The sequence below is a fragment of the Phalangium opilio genome, unplaced genomic scaffold (genome assembly GCF_054372755.1).
Source record: "Phalangium opilio isolate 3A_F unplaced genomic scaffold, DU_Popi_V2 ptg000088l_1, whole genome shotgun sequence".
In the NCBI taxonomy this organism is placed as follows: Eukaryota; Metazoa; Arthropoda; class Arachnida; order Opiliones; family Phalangiidae; genus Phalangium; species Phalangium opilio.
The window spans coordinates 479,012-499,838 of NW_028324193.1; the positions used below are offsets into that span (position 1 = coordinate 479,012).

The 20,827-nt window shown below is 42.3% G+C and overlaps 1 long non-coding RNA gene and 15 other non-coding genes across 38 annotated transcripts; 1 reads left to right on the plus strand and 15 right to left on the minus strand.

Annotated features, from left to right (window-relative positions):
• Positions 1-291: 291 nt before the first annotated feature.
• On the minus strand, positions 292-363 carry TRNAP-AGG (transfer RNA proline (anticodon AGG)). Its single transcript has one exon. It is a non-coding gene; the product is annotated as a tRNA-Pro (tRNA).
• Positions 364-613: 250 nt separating this feature from the next.
• On the minus strand, positions 614-685 carry TRNAP-UGG (transfer RNA proline (anticodon UGG)). The gene has a single exon. It is a non-coding gene; the product is annotated as a tRNA-Pro (tRNA).
• Positions 686-1,728: 1,043 nt separating this feature from the next.
• Positions 1,729-1,800, minus strand: TRNAP-UGG (transfer RNA proline (anticodon UGG)). The gene has a single exon. It is a non-coding gene; the product is annotated as a tRNA-Pro (tRNA).
• Positions 1,801-2,203: 403 nt separating this feature from the next.
• TRNAP-AGG (transfer RNA proline (anticodon AGG)) lies at positions 2,204-2,275 on the minus strand. Its single transcript has one exon. It is a non-coding gene; the product is annotated as a tRNA-Pro (tRNA).
• Positions 2,276-3,006: 731 nt separating this feature from the next.
• On the minus strand, positions 3,007-3,078 carry TRNAP-AGG (transfer RNA proline (anticodon AGG)). Its single transcript has one exon. It is a non-coding gene; the product is annotated as a tRNA-Pro (tRNA).
• Positions 3,079-3,648: 570 nt separating this feature from the next.
• TRNAP-AGG (transfer RNA proline (anticodon AGG)) lies at positions 3,649-3,720 on the minus strand. Its single transcript has one exon. It is a non-coding gene; the product is annotated as a tRNA-Pro (tRNA).
• Positions 3,721-4,612: 892 nt separating this feature from the next.
• TRNAP-AGG (transfer RNA proline (anticodon AGG)) lies at positions 4,613-4,684 on the minus strand. Its single transcript has one exon. It is a non-coding gene; the product is annotated as a tRNA-Pro (tRNA).
• Positions 4,685-8,277: 3,593 nt separating this feature from the next.
• On the plus strand, positions 8,278-10,821 carry LOC149647647 (uncharacterized). 23 transcript variants are annotated; one of them, XR_016371687.1, is made up of 7 exons: positions 8,278-8,417; positions 8,669-8,761; positions 8,929-8,978; positions 9,035-9,113; positions 9,181-9,297; positions 9,473-9,574; positions 10,745-10,821. It is a non-coding gene; the product is annotated as an uncharacterized LOC149647647 (long non-coding RNA). The 23 variants fall into 23 exon arrangements; XR_016371686.1 differs by having other exon boundaries at positions 9,205-9,574; positions 10,745-10,796; XR_016371685.1 differs by lacking the exon at positions 10,745-10,821 and having other exon boundaries at positions 9,473-10,041.
• Positions 10,822-14,611: 3,790 nt separating this feature from the next.
• TRNAP-AGG (transfer RNA proline (anticodon AGG)) lies at positions 14,612-14,683 on the minus strand. Its single transcript has one exon. It is a non-coding gene; the product is annotated as a tRNA-Pro (tRNA).
• An 893-nt stretch (positions 14,684-15,576) lies between these two features.
• Positions 15,577-15,648, minus strand: TRNAP-AGG (transfer RNA proline (anticodon AGG)). The gene has a single exon. It is a non-coding gene; the product is annotated as a tRNA-Pro (tRNA).
• A 1,216-nt stretch (positions 15,649-16,864) lies between these two features.
• On the minus strand, positions 16,865-16,936 carry TRNAP-AGG (transfer RNA proline (anticodon AGG)). Its single transcript has one exon. It is a non-coding gene; the product is annotated as a tRNA-Pro (tRNA).
• Positions 16,937-18,312: 1,376 nt separating this feature from the next.
• On the minus strand, positions 18,313-18,384 carry TRNAP-AGG (transfer RNA proline (anticodon AGG)). Its single transcript has one exon. It is a non-coding gene; the product is annotated as a tRNA-Pro (tRNA).
• A 731-nt stretch (positions 18,385-19,115) lies between these two features.
• On the minus strand, positions 19,116-19,187 carry TRNAP-AGG (transfer RNA proline (anticodon AGG)). Its single transcript has one exon. It is a non-coding gene; the product is annotated as a tRNA-Pro (tRNA).
• A 250-nt stretch (positions 19,188-19,437) lies between these two features.
• TRNAP-AGG (transfer RNA proline (anticodon AGG)) lies at positions 19,438-19,509 on the minus strand. Its single transcript has one exon. It is a non-coding gene; the product is annotated as a tRNA-Pro (tRNA).
• Positions 19,510-19,757: 248 nt separating this feature from the next.
• TRNAP-AGG (transfer RNA proline (anticodon AGG)) lies at positions 19,758-19,829 on the minus strand. Its single transcript has one exon. It is a non-coding gene; the product is annotated as a tRNA-Pro (tRNA).
• A 731-nt stretch (positions 19,830-20,560) lies between these two features.
• Positions 20,561-20,632, minus strand: TRNAP-AGG (transfer RNA proline (anticodon AGG)). The gene has a single exon. It is a non-coding gene; the product is annotated as a tRNA-Pro (tRNA).
• Between the last annotated feature and the right edge of the window lie 195 nt (positions 20,633-20,827).

Consider the following 20,827-nt stretch of genomic DNA (forward strand, 5'->3'; position numbering starts at 1 on the left):
GGACCACTCGCAGCCAAAGCGAGTATCATACCTATAGACCAACGGACAATATGCGTAACTAAAATATGCTCAACTAATAGGACTACCCTGTAATTAGTTGCAGTTAAATAGTCACAAAACTACTTTTGCAAAAACTCGAGTACGTCCGGGATTTGAAACCTAGAACACTCGCACCCAAAGCGAGTATCATACCCCTAGACTAGCGCACCATGTAGAAATATTATCAATTCATAGGGGTACAAATTAATTAGTTGCATTTAAATAGTCACTAAATTACTTCTGCAAAAACTCGGGTCCGTCCGGGATTTGAACCCGGGACCACTCGCACCCTAAGCGAGTATCATACTCCTAGACCAACGGACCGTGTGTTCAAGAAAAATATGCCCAACTCATAGGTCTACCCTGTAGTTAGTTGCATTTAAATAGTTACTAAATTACTTCTGAAAGAACTCGGGTCTGTCCGGGATTTGAGCCCGGGACCACTCGCAGCCAAAGCGAGTATCATACCCCTAGACCAACGGACAATCTGCGTAAGTAAAACATGCTCAACTCATAGGGCTACCCTGTAATTAGTTGCAATTATATAGTCCCAAAACTACTTCTGCATAAACTCGGGTCCGTCCGGGATTTGAACCCGGGACCACTCGCACCCAAAGCGAGTATCATACCCCTAGACCAACGGACCAGGTAGAAATATGCTCAATTCATTGGGCTACAAATTAATTAGTTGCATTTAAATAGTCACTAAATTACTTCTGCAAAAACTCGGTTCCGTCCGGGATTTGAACCCGGGACCCCTCGCACCCTAAGCGAGTATCATACTCTTAGACCAACGGACCATGTGTGTAAGTAAAATATGCCCAACTCATAGGTCTACCCTGTAGTTAGTTGCAATTAAATAGTCACAAAACTACTTTTGCAAAAACTCGAGTACGTCCGGGATTTGAAACCTAGAACACTCGCACCCAAAGCGAGTATCATACCCCTAGACCAGGGCACCATGTATGGAATAGAAATATGCTCAATTCATAGGGCTACAAATTAATTAGTTGCATTTAAGTAGTCACAAAACTACTTCTGCAAAAACTTGGGTCCGTTCGGGATTTGAACCCGGGACCACTCGCACCCAAAGCGTGTATCATACCCCTAGACCAACGGACCAGGTAGAAATATGCTCAATTCATTGGGCTAGAAATTAATTAGTTGCATTTAAATAGTCACTAAATTACTTCTGCAAAAACTCGGGTCCGTTCGGGATTTGAACCCGGGACCACTCGCACCCTAAGCGAGCATCATACCCCTAGACAAACGGACCGTGTGTTCAAGTAAAATATGCCCAACTCATAGGTCTACCCTGTAGTTAGTTGCATTTAAATAGTTACTAAATTACACCTGAAAGAACTCGGGTCTGTCCGGGATTTTGACCCCGGGACCACTCGCAGCCAAAGCGAGTATCATACCCCTAGACCAACGGACAATCAGCGTAAGTAAAATATGCTCAACTCATAGGTCTACCCTGTAGTTAGTTGCATTTAAATAGTTACTAAATTTCACCTGAAAGAACACGGGTCTGTCCGGGATTTTGAACCCGAGACCACTCGCAGCCAAAGCGAGTATCATACCCCTAGACCAACGGACAATCTGCGTAAGTAAAATATGCTCAACTTATAGGTCTACCCTGTAGTTAGTTCCATTTAAATAGTCACAAAACTACTTCTGCAAAAACTTTGGTCCGTTCGGGATTTGAACCCGGGACCACTCGCACCCAAAGCGAGTATCATACCCCTAGACCAACGGACCAGGTAGAAATATGCTCAATTCATTGGCCTACAAATTAATTAGTTGCATTTAAATAGTCACTAAATTACTTCTGCAAAAACTCGGGTCCGTTCGGGATTTGAACCCGGGACCACTCGCACCCTAAGGGAGCATCATACCCCTAGACCAACGCACCGTGTGTTCAAGTAAAATATGCCCAACTCATAGGTCTACCCTGTAGTTAGTTGCATTTAAATAGTTGCTAAATTACTTCTGAAAGAAATCGGGTCTGTACGGGATTTGAACCCGGGACCACTCGCAGTCAAAGCGAGTATCATACCCCTACACAAACGGACAATGTGCGTAAGTAAAATATGCTCAACTCATAGGTCTACCCTGTAGTTAGTTGCATTTAAATAGTTACTAATTACTTCTGAAAGAACTCGGGTCTGTCCGGGATTTGAACCCGGGACCTCTCGCACCCTAAGCGAGTATCATACCCCTAGACCAACGGACCGTGTGTGCAAGTAAAATATGCCCAACTCATAGGTCTACCCTGTAGTTAGTTGCATTTAAATAGTTACTAAATTACTTCTGAAAGAACTCGGGTCTGTCCGGGACTTGAACCCTGGACCACTCGCACATAAGCGAGTATCATACTCCTAGACCAACGGACAATGTGCGTAAGTTAAATATGCTCAACTCATAGGACTACCCTGTAATTAGTTGCAATTATATAGTCCCAAAACTACTTCTGAAAAATCTCGGGTCCGTCCGGGATTTGAACCCGGGACCACTCGCAACCAAAGCGAGTATCATACCTCTAGACCAGGGCACCATGTGTGGAACAGAAATATGCTCAATTCATAGGGCTACAAATTAATTAGTTGCATTTAAATAGTCACTAAATTACTTCTGCAAAAACTCGGGTGCGTCTGGGATTTGAAACCTAGAACACTCGCACTCAAAGCGAGTGTCATACCCCTAGACCAGCGCACCATGTATGGAGGAGAAATATGCTCAATTCATAGGGCTACAAATTATTTTGTTGCATTTAAATAGTTACTAAATTACTTCTGAAAGAACTCGGGTCTGTCCGGGATTTGAACCCGGGACCACTCGCACCTAAGCGAGTATCATACTCCTAGATCAACGGACAATGTGCGTAAGTAAAATATGCTCAACTCATAGGACTACCCTGTAATTAGTTGCAATTATATGGTTCCAAAACTACTTCTGCAAAATCTCGGGTCCGTCCGGGATTTGAACCCGGGACCACTCGCACCCTAAACGAGCATCATACCCCTAGACCAACGCACCGTGTGTTCAAGTAAAATATGCCCAACTCTTAGGTCTACCCTGTAGTTAGTTGCATTTAAATAGTTGCTAAATTACTTCTGAAAGAACTCGGGTCTGTCCGGGATTTGAACCCGGGACCACTCGCAGCCAAAGCGAGTATCATACCCCTAGACCAACGGACAATGTGCGTAAGTAAAATATGCTCAACTCATAGGACTACCCTGTAATTAGTTGCAATTATATAGTCCCAAAACTGCTTCTGCAAAATCTCGGCTCCGTCCTGGATTTGAACCCGGGACCACTCGCACCCTAAGCGAGCATCATACCCCTAGACCAACGCACCGTGTGTTCAATTAAAATATGCCCAACTCATAGGTCTACCCTGTAGTTAGTTGCATTTAAATAGTTACTAAATTACTTCTGAAAGAACTCGGGTCCGTCCGGGATTTGAACCCGGGACCACTCGCACCTAAGCGAGTATCATACTCCTAGACCAACGGACAATGTGCGTAAGTAAAATATGCTCAACTCATAGGTCTACCCTGTAGTTAGTTGCATTTAAATAGTTACTAATTACTTCTATAAGAACTCGGGTCTGTCCGGGATTTGAACCCGGGACCACTCGCACCCTAAGCGAGTATCATACCCCTAGACCAACGGACCGTGTGTTCAAGTAAAATATGCCCAACTCATAGGTCTACCCTGTAGTTAGTTGCATTTAAATAGTTGCTAAATTACTTCTGAAAGAACTCGGGTCTGTCCGGGATTTGAACCCGGGACCACTCGCAGCCAAAGCGAGTATCATACCCCTAGACCAACGGACAATGTGCGTAAGTTAAATATGCTCAACTCATAGGACTACCCTGTAATTAGTTGCAATTATATAGTCCCAAAACTACTTCTGCAAAATCTCGGGTCCGTCCGGGATTTGAACCCGGGACCACTCGCAACCAAAGCGAGTATCATACCCCTAGACCAGGGCACCATGTGTGGAACAGAAATATGCTCAATTCATAGGGCTACAAATTAATTAGTTGCATTTAAATAGTCACTAAATTACTTCTGCAAAAACTCGGGTGCGTCCGGGATTTGAAACCTAGAACACTCGCACTCAAAGCGAGTGTCATACCCCTAGACCAGCGCACCATGTATGGAGGAGAAATATGCTCAATTCATAGGGCTACAAATTATTTAGTTGCATTTAAATTTAAATAGTTACTAAATTACTTCTGAAAGAACTCGGGTCTGTCCGGGATTTGAACCCGGGACCACTCGCACCTAAGCGAGTATCATACTCCTAGACCAACGGACAATCTGCGTAAGTAAAATATGCTCAACTCATAGGACTACCCTGTAATTAGTTGCAATTATATAGTCCCAAAACTGCTTCTGCAAAATCTCGGGTACGTCCGGGATTTGAAACCTAGAACACTCGCACCCAAAGCGAGTATCATACCCCTAGACCAGCGCACCATGTAGAAATATGCTCAATTCATAGGGGTACAAATTAATTAGTTGCATTTAAATAGTCACTAAATTACTTCTGCAAAAACTCGGGTCTGTCCGGGATTTGAACCCGGGACCACTCGCACCCTAAGCGAGTATCATACCCCTAGACCAACGGACCGTGTGTTCAAGTAAAATATGCCCAACTCATAGGTCTACCCTGTTGTTAGTTGCATTTAAATAGTTGCTAAATTACGTCTGAAATAACTCGGGTCTGTCCGGGATTTGAACCCGGGACCATTCGCAGCCAAAGCGAGTATCATACCCCTAGACCAACGGACAATCTGCGTAAGTAAAACATGCTCAACTCATAGGACTACCCTGTAATTAGTTGCAATTAAATAGTCACTGTTGTGTTTTCGTATCCCCTTAACCTAGATGTCGCTAGCGTTCCCATTCTCGGATATAAGTCTAGACGAGATATTATCTCTCCTTTGTTTATTTAGTCACGCGGAATACGCGCCCTACACCGGAACGGGGAAAACACTACGCTCGTCTTAAGACTTAGTATTTCTTGTAACGTATTAGCCTCTCAGCACAATTAAACTTTATGTCATTAATTAACTGACTAGTTATTTTATTAGCTCATTATAGTTAGATTATTTAGGCTCCAACTAATACTCAGACGCAATATACAACAAACTGGCGACGGAGATTTTTTTTTACCGACCCCACCCTGTTTCGGTGTCTACAAAATGGCGGCTTCTTCGCTCTCGTCCGTCGAACCATTCGACGCTTCTTCTTGTGATTGGCCAACCTACATCGAACGAATCGAACTGTATTTTGTTGCCCACGATGTCCCTGACGCAAAACAGGTAGCCACGTTTTTAACATTATTAGGCCCGAAGACTTATTCGCTCGTGCGCAACCTTACCGCTCCCACGGCTCCTTCTACGAAGACTTTCGCAGAACTTAAAACTATTTTGGGTGATCATTTGTGCCCTAAGCCTTTGCTCGTCGCCGAACGTTTTAGATTTCACCGCTGTCGTCAGTCCGCGTCCCAACCTGTGTCCGCCTTTGTTGCGGAAATTAAACACTTGTCCGTCCGTTGCGATTTCGGAGCCACTTTAGACAATACTCTCCGCGACCAATTTATATCTGGTCTGGCAAATGACGCGATTTTGAAACGCCTTCTCTCAGAAAGCTCTTTGACTTTTCAACAAGCGGTCGATATTGCGGTATCAATGGAAACGGCGGCACGTGACACTCGTGAATTACACGGATCAATTACCACTTCAGTTGCCAACCCGGTACATGCTATTCGCTCTGGTCCGGCCCGCACTCCTTTTCGTCCGGCTCGCGCTCCCTCAAGTTTCTCGCGACCCCCGCGCTCTTCAGTTTCTGGTTCAGCGCCACGTAATGATTCGCAAACGGGTCGTCCCGCGTGTTTTCGCTGTGGTAGCTCTGACCACACGGACACCTCTTGCCGATTTAAAAGGTCCAAATGCAACCGCTGCCATCGTCATGGCCATATTGCTCGCGTCTGCGACGTTCGTTCTAAGCACCAACGCTCCACACCTTCCCGTAAAACTCCCGTACATTCGCTGGACTCTGTGCCCAAAACCACTGGTTCCGAATCGGATGACGATAATTCCTTCCAAAGCTCTCTCTATGAACTTCGTTCTTTAGCAATTGGGGAGGACTCTCCGATCATGGTTGATCTAGTAATAAACGACAAACCGCTATCTATGGAATTGGATACAGGCGCTTCGGTTTCCGTCATCTCTAAACAGGTCTATGACAGATTTTTTGGACATATTCCTTTAGACTTTACTCGCAAGAGACTATCAACCTACACCAAGGAATCAGTACGACCCGCAGGGGTCATGTCCGTCAAGGTTCGCTACGGCTCCCAGGAGATTCGGGAATTGCTTTACGTGTTGGAAGGGGACGGAACTCCACTTTTTGGACGGAGTTGGCTGGGAAAAATAAATCTCAATTGGAAAGAATTACTTGGTACTAGAGGAAAAGTCGCAACTCTATCCTCTACGGACTACAAGACCCAACTAAACAAAATATTAGAAAAGCACAAGAATGTGTTCGGTCCTGAAATTGGGAAACTACAGTCTTTCAAAGCGCATCTACATCTTCGCGAGGGCGTTAAACCCATCTTTTGTAAGGCCCGTACGGTAGCTTACGCTCTGCGACCGAAAGTAGAACAAGAATTAGAACGCCTTGAACGTGAAAACATACTCACACCAGTCGATTTCAGCGATTTGGCTACGCCAGTCGTTCCTATTGTAAAACCAAATGGCACTATTCGCCTGTGTGGCGACTACAAAGTCACTGTCAACAAGTCTTTGCAAGTGGAACAGCACCCGATGCCTCGCATCGAGGAAATGTTCGAACAACTATCACGAGGAACAAGGTACACCGAAATCGACCTAAGTGAAGCTTTTATGCAAGTGCAAGTAGACGAAGAGACAAGCAAACTCCTAACGATAAACACCTCCAAAGGACTCTACCGAGTTAATCGGTTAGCTTATGGCATTGCTTCATCGCCAGCCATATTTCAAAAGGTGTTAGAACAAGTTCTCTCTGGACTGAAATCCACAAGTAACTTCCAAGATAACATCCTAGTAACTGGCGAAACCGACGAAGCCCATCTAGACAATTTGGATAAAGTACTTACTCGTCTGGCAGAATTCGGTTTGAAAGCAAGAAAGGAGAAATGTCAATTCTTTGTGGACTCATTAGAATGTCTAGGACACATAATTGACGCTACAGGTCTACATCCTTCGCCTAAGAAGATAAATGCTATCAAGAACGCACCCCCTCCAATAAATGTATCTCAACTACGTTCCTTTATTGGACTCATAAATTACTATGGAAAGTTCATCCAAAATCTTAGTCTAAAATTGTATCCATTACACCGCCTACTGCATAACGACACTCCGTGGATCTGGTCGAAAGAATGTCCAAAGTCGTTTGACGAAATCAAGTCTGACTTGTCTTCCGACCACGTATTGGTTAATTACAACCCGGCATGGCCATTACTTTTGTCCTGCGATGCCTCACCTTACGGAGTAGGTGCACTGTTGGCACACATTATGCCAAATGGAGATGAACGACCCATAGCGTATGCCTCTAGAACTATGACTAAGACGGAACAAAATTACGCTCAAGTAGAAAAGGAGGCTCTATCCATTATTTTTGGAATAAAGAAGTTTCATTCCTATTCTGAGAGAGCGGTTGCTCTCTTAGATAAGACCTCATACTGCGTTTAATGTATAAGGGTGGTTTTTTGATTCGATGTAACTTTTTTCCTATCATGGTTACTGCTTTGAAAAAATTCCACTGAACTAAAATTCGGACCCTTAATATGTGGTTAAAATTTCAAAGAGATCCCTCCATTAGTTTTTATTATAGAAAATAAAGTTGCTAAGGGTGGTTTTCATTTCAATAAAAAAATTCAGACATTTTGGCAAAAAAAGGGAAATTTTCCCATAGGAATAACATGGGAAATGTTTGCTGTGATAGCCAAATGGTCTCGACCATTTTTTGAAGACTATTTATTCGATAGGTCTGAAAATGGTTTTAAATGAAAGGTTGAACATTTTTCTGGTGCCTTTCGAAGTTTTATTGAAAACAATTAATATTAAGTATTACTTTTTGTACTTTTAAGCACATACTTAAACTTACGACCTTTTATTCTGTTGGACTTACGTGGTATAATCCTAGCTAAAATCATAGAGAAACGTACTATTGGACTTACGCTGTTTTACCGCTAATATAGCGAAGTTTTTTGTTTACTAAATGCGTCGTCCGCTCTGTTTATGGACGAGCTTAAGGCGAATTTTTCCACTTTTCATCTAAAAGAAGGGGTTAATCAGTCCCAATTTTATTTTATTCTCGTAAGTTAAACTTCATTATAATTTAATACAAAAGAATTTAAAGTTAAGATTTAGCCGATAATTTTTAAATTCACTGATTTCATTAAGCCTCGGTCAAAAGTTCAAGTCAGGCTGATTGTACTATTGTAGACTAGAGACCAATTGGCCGTGTTGCGTTCGTTTTAAGGTGTTTCACCTGATGCCATTGGCCAACGATAGCCGCTAATTAGGTAATTTGTTTAAATTAAATCAATTTTTGTTGTTTAAAGTAGATCAATGCAAACTACGCACAAGGGTTCGTTCCCTGGTTTCTCGACTGGTGCCGTCAGGCAACGGTTACCGCTACGAAGATACGTTTTTTACTGGTAAAATAAATGATAGATTCAATCACACTATCACTAAACCCTGTCACCAAATCAACCAATATTTTTAATTCAGGTCCTTCCAATCATTTGTACTAGGTAACAATTGAATTATTAATTATTTTGCGCCCATTCTAACGTTACCTAAGAAAACAATAAACAATGGCCAGATTGCCAACGATAAACGCTACAGAGATTATGTCTGGTGCAACCGCCAACGGTAACCACTGCGTAGATCATTTTGTTTGTTTAAATAAGTGGTAAAATAATTGATAGATTAAATCACACGATCACTAAACCCTGTCAACAAACCAACCAATGTTTTTATCCCGGCTCTTGCAATCATTTTTATTAGGTAACAGTTACGTTTTTAATTACTATTTATAACCGCTATTTAGAATAAACCCTTTGGTTTAAATTAGATACATTTTTGATGTTTAAAGTAGATTAATTCAAACTACGCAGAAGGGTTCATTCCCTGGTTTCTAGACTGATGCCAGCAGCCAACGGTTACCGCTACGAAGATACGTTTTTTGCTGGTAAAATAAATGATAGATTCAATCACACTATCACCATCACTAATTCCATTAAAGGGATGTACAGTGTGTTAATTAATTAATATAAATTTTGGATAAATATGTAACACACTATCATTATTAAATTTCAGAAGAGAGGGAAAAAAGGTTGAAATTAATTTTTTTTAAATTTAAAAAGCAAATTTGGCGCAGAAAAAACCCAGCACCTGAAGCCTGTCTTATAAAATTTTCACAAGATGATTCGTTCAAGAATGTCTAGAATTAAGTCGCAATAATAGAAGTAATAAATATTTCACCTAAGTCAGCTGATTTGGCCAGGCAGGGCATAGCCCACTCGATCCATGCTCACGGACGCAGCTCTGCATCTTGCGTCGTATTACGCGTGATCGAGTGGGCTATGGGCAGGGTAAACAAATACGGGGCTGCCAGGCTGTCTCTTATACCACAATGATGGTCATTATCCTTTACGAGAAATGCTTCCTTGTCCAGTGTGGGAAATAAGGCGGTGGCACAGGGCAAATGACCAGTTTGAAAATTAAACCACGGGACCACTAAGAAAATTCAAGGGTAACCAGAGTCCAGACATTAACTGAAAAAGTTTAATTGTCCAATTCCTAAGTTTAGCATACGACGTGACCAGGTCAATTATTATTATATACATAGTTTACAGGCGTGGAGGATTCCTACCACTAACACAAGGAGACCAAGCAACAAAGAGTGTAAAATCGTCTGCTATTTTACACTCTAAGTTGCCAGGTCTCCTTGTGCAAATGGTATGAATCCTCCACGCCTGTAAACTATGTATAGCACGAGCAGCTTTCGTCCATGAGCGCGGATCGAGTGGGCTATGCTTGCAGGCAGAAACTTTGTCTCAGTTAGACCAAAGAGGGTAGAAAGAGGGGGAGTAGAAGCTAGCGGCTTTGGCAAGGCATTTTGGGTGTTCTCGCTTTTCTTTTTTATTTATTTGTTATATTTTCCTCCTAATATCCGGTTCTCCGTATTTCAACCAATAAGAGGGCAGAGAAAGATGCGCGCGCACACCGGAAGCTTAGAGGTAAACTTTCAAAGCGAGAACACTCCAGCCAAGCCTTCTACTCCCCCTCTTTCTACCCTCTTTGGTTAGACTGCTACAACGAAAACCGAAAACTAGTAACATAAGTCCAAGCCAGTCATCTGAAAGACTCAAAACGATGACTCTGATTCTTCTGAATTTGAAATATCAGTAGAAATCATTCTAGATAATCCTCAGAGTTATTTTAAATATTTTAATACTCAAAGCCAGGGGATAAAGAAAGGCCAAAATAATTTTAGTATGGAAATTTGATGTTTTCAGTGATAAATTAATCTCATTGGTGATAACTGATTAACTGGTACCTGAAACCATTAGTAACTAACTAGCAATATTAGGTCCCTTATGCTTACGCTCCCCTATATTTCTGTTTGTGCTTAGTGCAGATTTTGAAAATGCAACAGTTTCTTAACAATCTTAATTAAAATGAAGACTGAAGGAACAGATATTAATAAAAAATGTCTTCGTGGACATAGACTAGAAAAAGTAAATGATAAGAGAACAAAATGGAATGACCGAAGTAACAGATATTAAATTTTTCAGTTTAAAGACATGATTATAAAGCATCAATTATTTTAAAAAAAATACTTATCTTCGTTTTTTTCACCAAAATTACATTTCTTCAAAAATTTTGTATCATGAAATTTTCCATTCTTTTCAAAATGGTTCGTGTCAAAGCTTTACTATATAACAGATACATGCGACATCGTTTATATTTACAGCTAGATTTCCAGTGTGGTCCATGATAGAAACAGTTCCTCGTTAGTGATATTTAAAAGGATTGCAGCTTTTAATTTGAACTACGATACGTTTTAATACTGGAAACTAAACCCAATAGTGAAATAAATACACAGCCCACCATTTTGTCGGTGTCCATTTACGTGTTTCGTGTTATACGTTTGCTCTACAATGTGTTCCTCATAAATAGCAAGTCGAAGTCGTACCAAACTAATTCAATCACAACTTTTAAAACAGTTCTCATGCACTCAAGTTTCTTGTTAATAATATCTTTTATCCAAATTTTGATGATTGATTTATAAAACATTTTAAATCGTCGACCCAAAAAATGGGACCCAATCGAATCGTGGTCGTATAAATGCAGGCGCAAAACCAAAGCACCCTAATGCGACGTTTAAAATGTCAATCATGATGAAAGATAAAATTTCTTCCTTCGGTTGCATTTAGTCGTTTTAATTTCGAAAAGAGGAACCTTTAAAAATAAACCATATCCATACTCGGATATTTATTCTAATCCTTTTCATTCGAAAACTGTTAATACCAAAAAGGATATATCGAATGAATCTTTCTTTCGAAAACAATGCTGCCAATGTAATTTTGGTGAAAAAAACGAAGATAAGTATTTTTTTTAAAATAATTGATGCTTTATAATCATGTCTTTAAACTGAAAAATTTAATCTCTATGGACAACATTTCACTCTATTTACGGATCAGCGCCCTTTGACGAAGATTTTCGGGCATCACACAGGTCTTCCGGTTTTGGCCGCTTCTCGTATTCAACGATGGGCAGTTATGCTCGCGGCGCATAATTACACAATCAAGTACAAACCGGGGAACTCTCATGCCAACGCGGACGCACTGTCGCGTCTTCCTCTTGCCGTCACGGTCACAGACAAAGACGATGGGGCCGAATTGATCCAAATCAATCAACTCAGTTGTTTGCCGGTAACAAGCCGGGTTATAGCATCCGCTACCCGCACAGATCCCCTGCTGTCCAAGGTCATGGACTATACCCTTCGCGGTTGGCCCCATAAGTTGGACAGGGAGGAGGATGAGGATCTCAAGTTTTACCATGCACGAAAAGAAGACTTGACTGTTACACAAAACTGCCTCATGCGCGGAATGAGGGTGGTTATCCCGCATAAGTGTCGTCCACAGGTCTTGGAAGAACTTCACCGCAACCATCCAGGAATTGTTAATATGAAAGGAATCGCCTGCAGCTTTGTCTATTGGAAAGGGATAGATAAGGACCTAGAACAAAAGGTTAAATCTTGCAATGAATGCCAGTCACTCAGCAAGAACCCAGTCAAGGGTCTTTTACACCCATGGATTCATGCCGACCGTCCTCTCCAACGCCTCCATATAGACTATGCGGGACCATTTCGAAATCACATGTTCTTTGTTGCAGTTGACGCTTATTCAAAATGGCCAGAGGTCTATATATCCAAAACCTCTACATCGGAACAGACCATTGAATCCCTCACTAACATTTTCTCACGATTTGGACTAGCTGAGACTATCGTAAGCGATAATGGAACAAGCTTTACTAGCTCTGAATTTGAAAAGTTCACCTCCACCAACGGAATTAGACACGTCTTTTCGGCGCCGTTTCATCCATCTACAAATGGACAGGCCGAAAGATTCGTACAAACGTTGAAAAGGAATCTCAAACATACGTCAACAGCTCCTTCTATTCAACAACAACTAGATGACTTCCTACTTACGTACAGAAATACCCCTCACTCTACAACAGGAGAAACTCCGGCAAATATGTTTCTCAAACGATCTCCGAAAACAAGACTAAGTCTAATCAAACCGGACATTAACACCACTGTAAGAATTAAACAAACATCTCAAGTTTTAAGAAGAAACACGGTGAACAACAAAACCTACGAAGTTGGTGACACAGTCTTTGCACGAGATTATCGTACCGCAAAACCTAGTTGGACACCAGCTACGGTTGTAAAACGTACAGGACCAGTTTCTTATAGAATTCAAACTCCTGACCAAATGATTTGGAAACGACACCAGGACCAGCTAATTGAACGCCAAGGAAGTCCTGAACCAAATTCTAGTCAAAATTCTAGTCAAATACCTGTCAGCCCAAGAGCTCAACCAACCAACGTGACAAGCTCTCCAACACCAGTTCCTACACCGGACAATTCTAACGTTCCGGACCAACCAAACTATAATATGGGTACTCCTAAAGTTCCTACTCCCAAACCTATGACACAAACACCCGGACCTGAGATTACTAAAGAAACTATTACTCCTACTACTCCGTTGATCAGACGATCAAAACGTGATATTAAACCACCTAAAAGACTCAACCTTTAAATCTGATCTCAACAATTAATGACGAATTAAAAGTTCCTAATTCGCAGTATTAAAACTAAAAATGATTATTTTATATATTTGTACCGTAAAGTAACGGGTGATAAATTTTTGATACTAAGAAAAAAAAAAATATTTGAAAGTTATTGTTCTCTTAAAAATTTAAACATTTGTATTAACATAACTTGTATAACTGGTATTTTCAATTTAATTTGGGAGGAGTGTTGTGTTTTCGTATCCCCTTAACCTAGATGTCGCTAGCGTTCCCATTCTCGGATATAAGTCTAGACGAGATATTATCTCTCCTTTGTTTATTTAGTCACGCGGAATACGCGCCCTACACCGGAACGGGGAAAACACTACGCTCGTCTTAAGACTTAGTATTTCTTGTAACGTATTAGCCTCTCAGCACAATTAAACTTTATGTCATTAATTAACTGACTAGTTATTTTATTAGCTCATTATAGTTAGATTATTTAGGCTCCAACTAATACTCAGACGCAATATACAACAGTCACAAAACTACTTCTGCAAAAACTCGGGTACGTCCGGGATTTGAAACCTAGAACACTCGCACTCAAAGCGAGTATCATACCCCTAGACCAGCCAAAGAAAATATACGCTCCGGGAATGGAAGGTGTGTCTCGGGGTTGGGTTGAACCAGGAACTTCCGGTCTATGCAATTTCGAATGTAGCCGGAAATACCTCGGCCAACCGAGCCTGCCTTTGGAGCGTACTAGGAGGGGAGAGACAAAAATTTACACTAGAGGAAGCTACACTTTCCATTCCTGGGGCGTGTATCTTCTTTGGACCAGCGCACCATGTATGGAATAGAAATACTTCTGAAAGAACTCGGGTCTGTCCGGGATTTGAACCCGGGACCACTCGCTGTCAAAGCGAGTATCATACCCCTACACCAACGGACAATGTGCGTTAGTAAAATATGCTCAACTCATAGGTCTACCCTGGTGTTAGTTGCATTTAAATAGTTACTAAATTACTTCTGAAAGAACTCGGGTCTGTCCGGGATTTGAACCCGGTTCCACTCGCAGTCAAAGCGAGTATCATACCCCTAGACAAACGGACAATGTGCGTAAGTAAAATGTGCTCAACTCATAGGACTATCCTGTAATTAGTTGCATTTAAATAGTCACTACATTACTTCTGCGAAAACTCGGGTCCGTCCGGGATTTGAACCCGGGACCACTCGCACCCTTAGCGAGTATCATACCCCTAGACCAACGGACCGTGTGTTCAAGTAAAATATGCCCAACTCATAGGTCTACCCTGTTGTTAGTTGCATTTAAATAGTTGCTAAATTACTTCTGAAAGAACTCGGGTCTGTCCGGGATTTGAACCCGGGACCACTCGCAGCCAAAGCGAGTATCATACCCCTAGACCAACGGACAATCTGCGTAAGTAAAACATGCTCAACTCATAGGACTACCCTGTAATTAGTTGCAATTAAATAGTCACAAAACTACTTCTGCATAAACTCGGGTGCGTCCGGGATTTGAACCCGGGACCACTCTCAGTCAAAGCGAGTATCATACCCCTACACCAACAGACAATGTGCGTAAGCGAAATATGCTCAAGTCATAGGACTACCCTGTAATTAGTTGCAATTATATAGTCACAAAACTACTTCTGCAAAAACTCGGGTACGTCCGGGATTTGAAACCTAGAACACTCGCACTCAAAGCGAGTGTCATACCCCTAGACCAGCGCACCATGTATGGAATAGAAATAGGCTCAATTCATAGGGCTACAAATTAATTAGTTGCATTTAAATAGTTACTAAATTACTTCTGAAAGAACTCGGGTCTGTCCGGGATTTGAACCCGGGACCACTCGCACCTAAGCGAGTATCATACTCCTAGACCAACGGACAATGTGCGTAAGTAAAATATGCTCAACTCATAGGACTACCCTGTAATTAGTTGCAATTATATAGTCCCAAAACTACTTCTGCAAAATCCCGGGTCCGTCCGGGATTTGAACCCGGGACCACTCGCACCCTAAGCGAGCATCATACCCCTAGACCAACGCACAGTGTGTTCAAGTAAAATATGCCCAACTCATAGGTCTACCCTGTAATTAGTTGCAATTATATAGTCCCAAAACTACTTCTGCAAAAACTCGGGTCCGTCCGGGATTTGAACCCGGGACCACTCGCACCCTTAGCGAGTATCATACCCCTAGACCAACGGACCGTGTGTTCAAGTAAAATATGCCCAACTCATAGGTCGACCCTGTTGTTAGTTGCATTTAAATAGTTGCTAAATTACTTCTGAAAGAACTCGGGTCTGTCAGGGATTTGAACCCAGCACCACTCGCAGCCAAAGCGAGTATCATACCCCTAGACCAACGGACAATCTGCGTAAGTAAAATATGCTCAACTCATAGGTCTACCCTGTAGTTAGTTGCATTTAAATAGTTACTAAATTACACCTGAAAGATCTCGGGTCTGTCCGGGATTTTGAACCCGGGACCACTCGCAGCCAAAGCGAGTATCATACCCCTAGACCAACGGACAATCTGCGCAAGTAAAATATGCTCAACTCGTAGGACTACCTTGTAATTAGTTGCAATTAAATAGTCACAAAACTACTTCTGCAAAAACTCGGGTACGTCCGGGATTTGAAACCTAGAACCCTCGCACCCACAGCGAGCATCATACCCCTAGACCAACGCACCGTGTGTTCAAGTAAAATATGCCCAACTCATAGGTCTACCCTGTAATTAGTTGCATTTAAATAGTTGCTAAATTACTTCTGAAAGAACTCGGGTCTGTACGGGATTTGAACCCGGGACCACTCTCAGTCAAAGCGAGTATCATACCCCTACACCAACAGACAATGTGCGTAAGCGAAATATGCTCAAGTCATAGGACTACCCTGTAATTAGTTGCAATTATATAGTCACAAAACTACTTCTGCAAAAACTCGGGTACGTCCGGGATTTGAAACCTAGAACACTCGCACTCAAAGCGAGTGTCATACCCCTAGACCAGCGCACCATGTATGGAATAGAAATAGGCTCAATTCATAGGGCTACAAATTAATTAGTTGCATTTAAATAGTTACTAAATTACTTCTGAAAGAACTCGGGTCTGTCCGGGATTTGAACCCGGGACCACTCGCACCTAAGCGAGTATCATACTCCTAGACCAACGGACAATGTGCGTAAGTAAAATATGCTCAACTCATAGGACTACCCTGTAATTAGTTGCAATTATATAGTCCCAAAACTACTTCTGCAAAATCCCGGGTCCGTCCGGGATTTGAACCCGGGACCACTCGCACCCTAAGCGAGCATCATACCCCTAGACCAACGCACAGTGTGTTCAAGTAAAATATGCCCAACTCATAGGTCTACCCTGTAATTAGTTGCAATTATATAGTCCCAAAACTACTTCTGCAAAAACTCGGGTCCGTCCGGGATTTGAACCCGGGACCACTCGCACCCTTAGCGAGTATCATACCCCTAGACCAACGGACCGTGTGTTCAAGTAAAATATGCCCAACTCATAGGTCGACCCTGTTGTTAGTTGCATTTAAATAGTTGCTAAATTACTTCTGAAAGAACTCGGGTCTGTCAGGGATTTGAACCCAGCACCACTCGCAGCCAAAGCGAGTATCATACCCCTAGACCAACGGACAATCTGCGTAAGTAAAATATGCTCAACTCATAGGTCTACCCTGTAGTTAGTTGCATTTAAATAGTTACTAAATTACACCTGAAAGATCTCGGGTCTGTCCGGGATTTTGAACCCGGGACCACTCGCAGCCAAAGCGAGTATCATACCCCTAGACCAACGGACAATCTGCGCAAGTAAAATATGCTCAACTCGTAGGACTACCTTGTAATTAGTTGCAATTAAATAGTCACAAAACTACTTCTGCAAAAACTCGGGTACGTCCGGGATTTGAAACCTAGAACCCTCGCACCCACAGCGAGCATCATACCCCTAGACCAACGCACCGTGTGTTCAAGTAAAATATGCCCAACTCATAGGTCTACCCTGTAATTAGTTGCATTTAAATAGTTGCTAAATTACTTCTGAAAGAACTCGGGTCTGTACGGGATTTGAACCCGGGACCACTCGCAGTCAAAGCGAGTATCATACCCCTACACCAACGGACAATGTGCGTAAGTAAAATATGGTCAACTCATAGGTCTACCCTGTAGTTAGTTGCATTTAAATAGTTACTAATTACTTCTGAAAGAACTCGGGTCTGTCAGGAATTTGAACCCGGGACCACTCACACCCTAAGCGAGTATCATACCCCTAGACCAACGGACCGTGTGTTCAAGTAAAATATGCCCAACTCATAGGTCTACCCTGTAGTTAGTTGCATTTAAATAGTTACTAAATTACTTCTGAAAGAACTCGGGTCTGTCCGGGATTTGAACCCTGGACCACTCGCACCTAAGCGAGTATCATACTCCTAGACCAACGGACAATGTGCGTAAGTAAAATATGCTCAACTCATAGGACTACCCTGTTATTAGTTGCAATTATATAGTCCCAAAACTACTTCTGCAAAAACTCGGGTACGTCCGGGATTTGAAACCTAGAACCCTCGCACCCACAGCGAGTATCATACCCTTAGACCAGGGCACCATGTGTGGAATGGAAATATGCTCAATTCATAGGGCTACAAATTAATTAGTTGCATTTAAATTGTCACTAAATTACATCTGCAAAAACTCGGGTGCGTCCGAGATTTGAAACCTAGAACACACGCACTCAAAGCGAGTATCATACCCCTAGACCAGCGCACCATGTATGGAGTAGAAATATGCTCAATTCATAGGGCTACAAATTAATTAGTTGCGATTAAATAGTCACTAAATTACTTCTGCAAAAACTCCGGTCTGTCCGGGATTTGAACCCGGGACCACTCGCACCCTAAGCGAGTATCATTCCCCTAGACCAACGGACCGTGTGTTCAAGTAAAATATGCCCAACTCATAGGTCTACCCTGTAGTTAGTTGCATTTAAATAGTTACTAAATTACTTCTGAAAGAACTCGGGTCTGTCCGGGATTTGAACCCTGGACCACTCGCACCTAAGCGAGTATCATACTCCTAGACCAACGGACAATGTGCGTAAGTAAAATATGCTCAACTCATAGGACTGCCCTGTAATTAGTTGCAATTATATAGTCCCAAAACTACTTCTGCAAAATCTCGGGTCCGTCCGGGATTTGAACCCGGGACCACTCGCAACCAAAGCGAGTATCATACCCCTAGACCAGGGCACCATGTGTGGAACAGAAATATGCTCAATTCATAGGGCTACAAATTAATTAGTTGCATTTAAATAGTCACTAAATTACTTCTGCAAAAACTCGGGTGCTTCTGGGATTTGAAACCTAGAACACTCGCACTCAAAGCGAGTGTCATACCCCTAGACCAGCGCACCATGTATGGAGGAGAAATATGCTCAATTCATAGGGCTACAAATTATTTTGTTGCATTTAAATAGTTACTAAATTACTTCTGAAAGAACTCGGGTCTGTCCGGGATTTGAACCCGGGACCACTCGCACCTAAGCGAGTATCATACTCCTAGATCAACGGACAATGTGCGTAAGTAAAATATGCTCAACTCATAGGACTACCCTGTAATTAGTTGCAATTATATGGTTCCAAAACTACTTCTGCAAAATCTCGGGTCCGTCCGGGATTTGAACCCGGGACCACTCGCACCCTAAACGAGCATCATACCCCTAGACCAACGCACCGTGTGTTCAAGTAAAATATGCCCAACTCTTAGGTCTACCCTGTAGTTAGTTGCATTTAAATAGTTGCTAAATTACTTCTGAAAGAACTCGGGTCTATCCGGGATTTGAACCCGGGACCACTCGCAGCCAAAGCGAGTATCATACCCCTAGACCAACGGACAATGTGCGTAAGTAAAATATGCTCAACTCATAGGACTACCCTGTAATTATTTGCAATTATATAGTCCCAAAACTGCTTCTGCAAAATCTCGGGTCCGTCCGGGATTTGAACCCGGGACCACTCGCACCCTAAGCGAGCATCATACCCCTAGACCAACGCACCGTGTGTTCAAGTAAAATATGCCCAACTCATAGGTCTACCCTGTAGTTAGTTGCATTTAAATAGTTACTAAATTACTTCTGAAAGAACTCGGGTCCGTCCGGGATTTGAACCCGGGACCACTCGCACCTAAGCGAGTATCATACTCCTAGACCAACGGACAATGTGCGTAAGTAAAATATGCTCAACTCATAGGTCTACCCTGTAGTTAGTTGCATTTAAATAGTTACTAATTACTTCTATAAGAACTCGGGTCTGTCCGGGATTTGAACCCGGGACCACTCGCACCCTAAGCGAGTATCATACCCCTAGACCAACGGACCGTGTGTTCAAGTAAAATATGCCCAACTCATAGGTCTACCCTGTAGTTAGTTGCATTTAAATAGTTGCTAAATTACTTCTGAAAGAACTCGGGTCTGTCCGGGATTTGAACCCGGGACCACTCGCAGCCAAAGCGAGTATCATACCCCTAGACCAACGGACAATGTGCGTAAGTTAAATATGCTCAACTCATAGGACTACCCTGTAATTAGTTGCAATTATATAGTCCCAAAACTACTTCTGCAAAATCTCGGGTCCGTCCGGGATTTGAACCCGGGACCACTCGCAACCAAAGCGAGTATCATACCCCTAGACCAGGGCACCATGTGTGGAACAGAAATATGCTCAATTCATAGGGCTACAAATTAATTAGTTGCATTTAAATAGTCACTAAATTACTTCTGCAAAAACTCGGGTGCGTCCGGGATTTGAAACCTAGAACACTCGCACTCAAAGCGAGTGTCATACCCCTAGACCAGCGCACCATGTATGGAGGAGAAATATGCTCAATTCATAGGGCTACAAATTATTTAGTTGCATTTAAATAGTTACTAAATTACTTCTGAAAGAACTCGGGTCTGTCCGGGATTTGAACCCGGGACCACTCGCACCTAAGCGAGTATCATACTCCTAGACCAACGGACAATGTGCGTAAGTAAAATATGCTCAACTCATAGGTCTACCCTGTAGTTAGTTGCATTTAAATAGTTACTAATTACTTCTATAAGAACTCGGGTCTGTCCGGGATTTGAACCCGGGACCACTCGCACCCTAAGCGAGTATCATACCCCTAGACCAACGGACCGTGTTTTCAAGTAAAATATGCCCAACTCATAGGTCTACCCTGTAGTTAGTTGCATTTAAATAGTTGCTAAATTACTTCTGAAAGAACTCGGGTCTGTCCGGGATTTGAACCCAGCACCACTCGCTGCCAAAGCGAGTATCATACCCCTAGACCAACGGACAATCTGCGTAAGTAAAATATGCTCAACTCATAGGT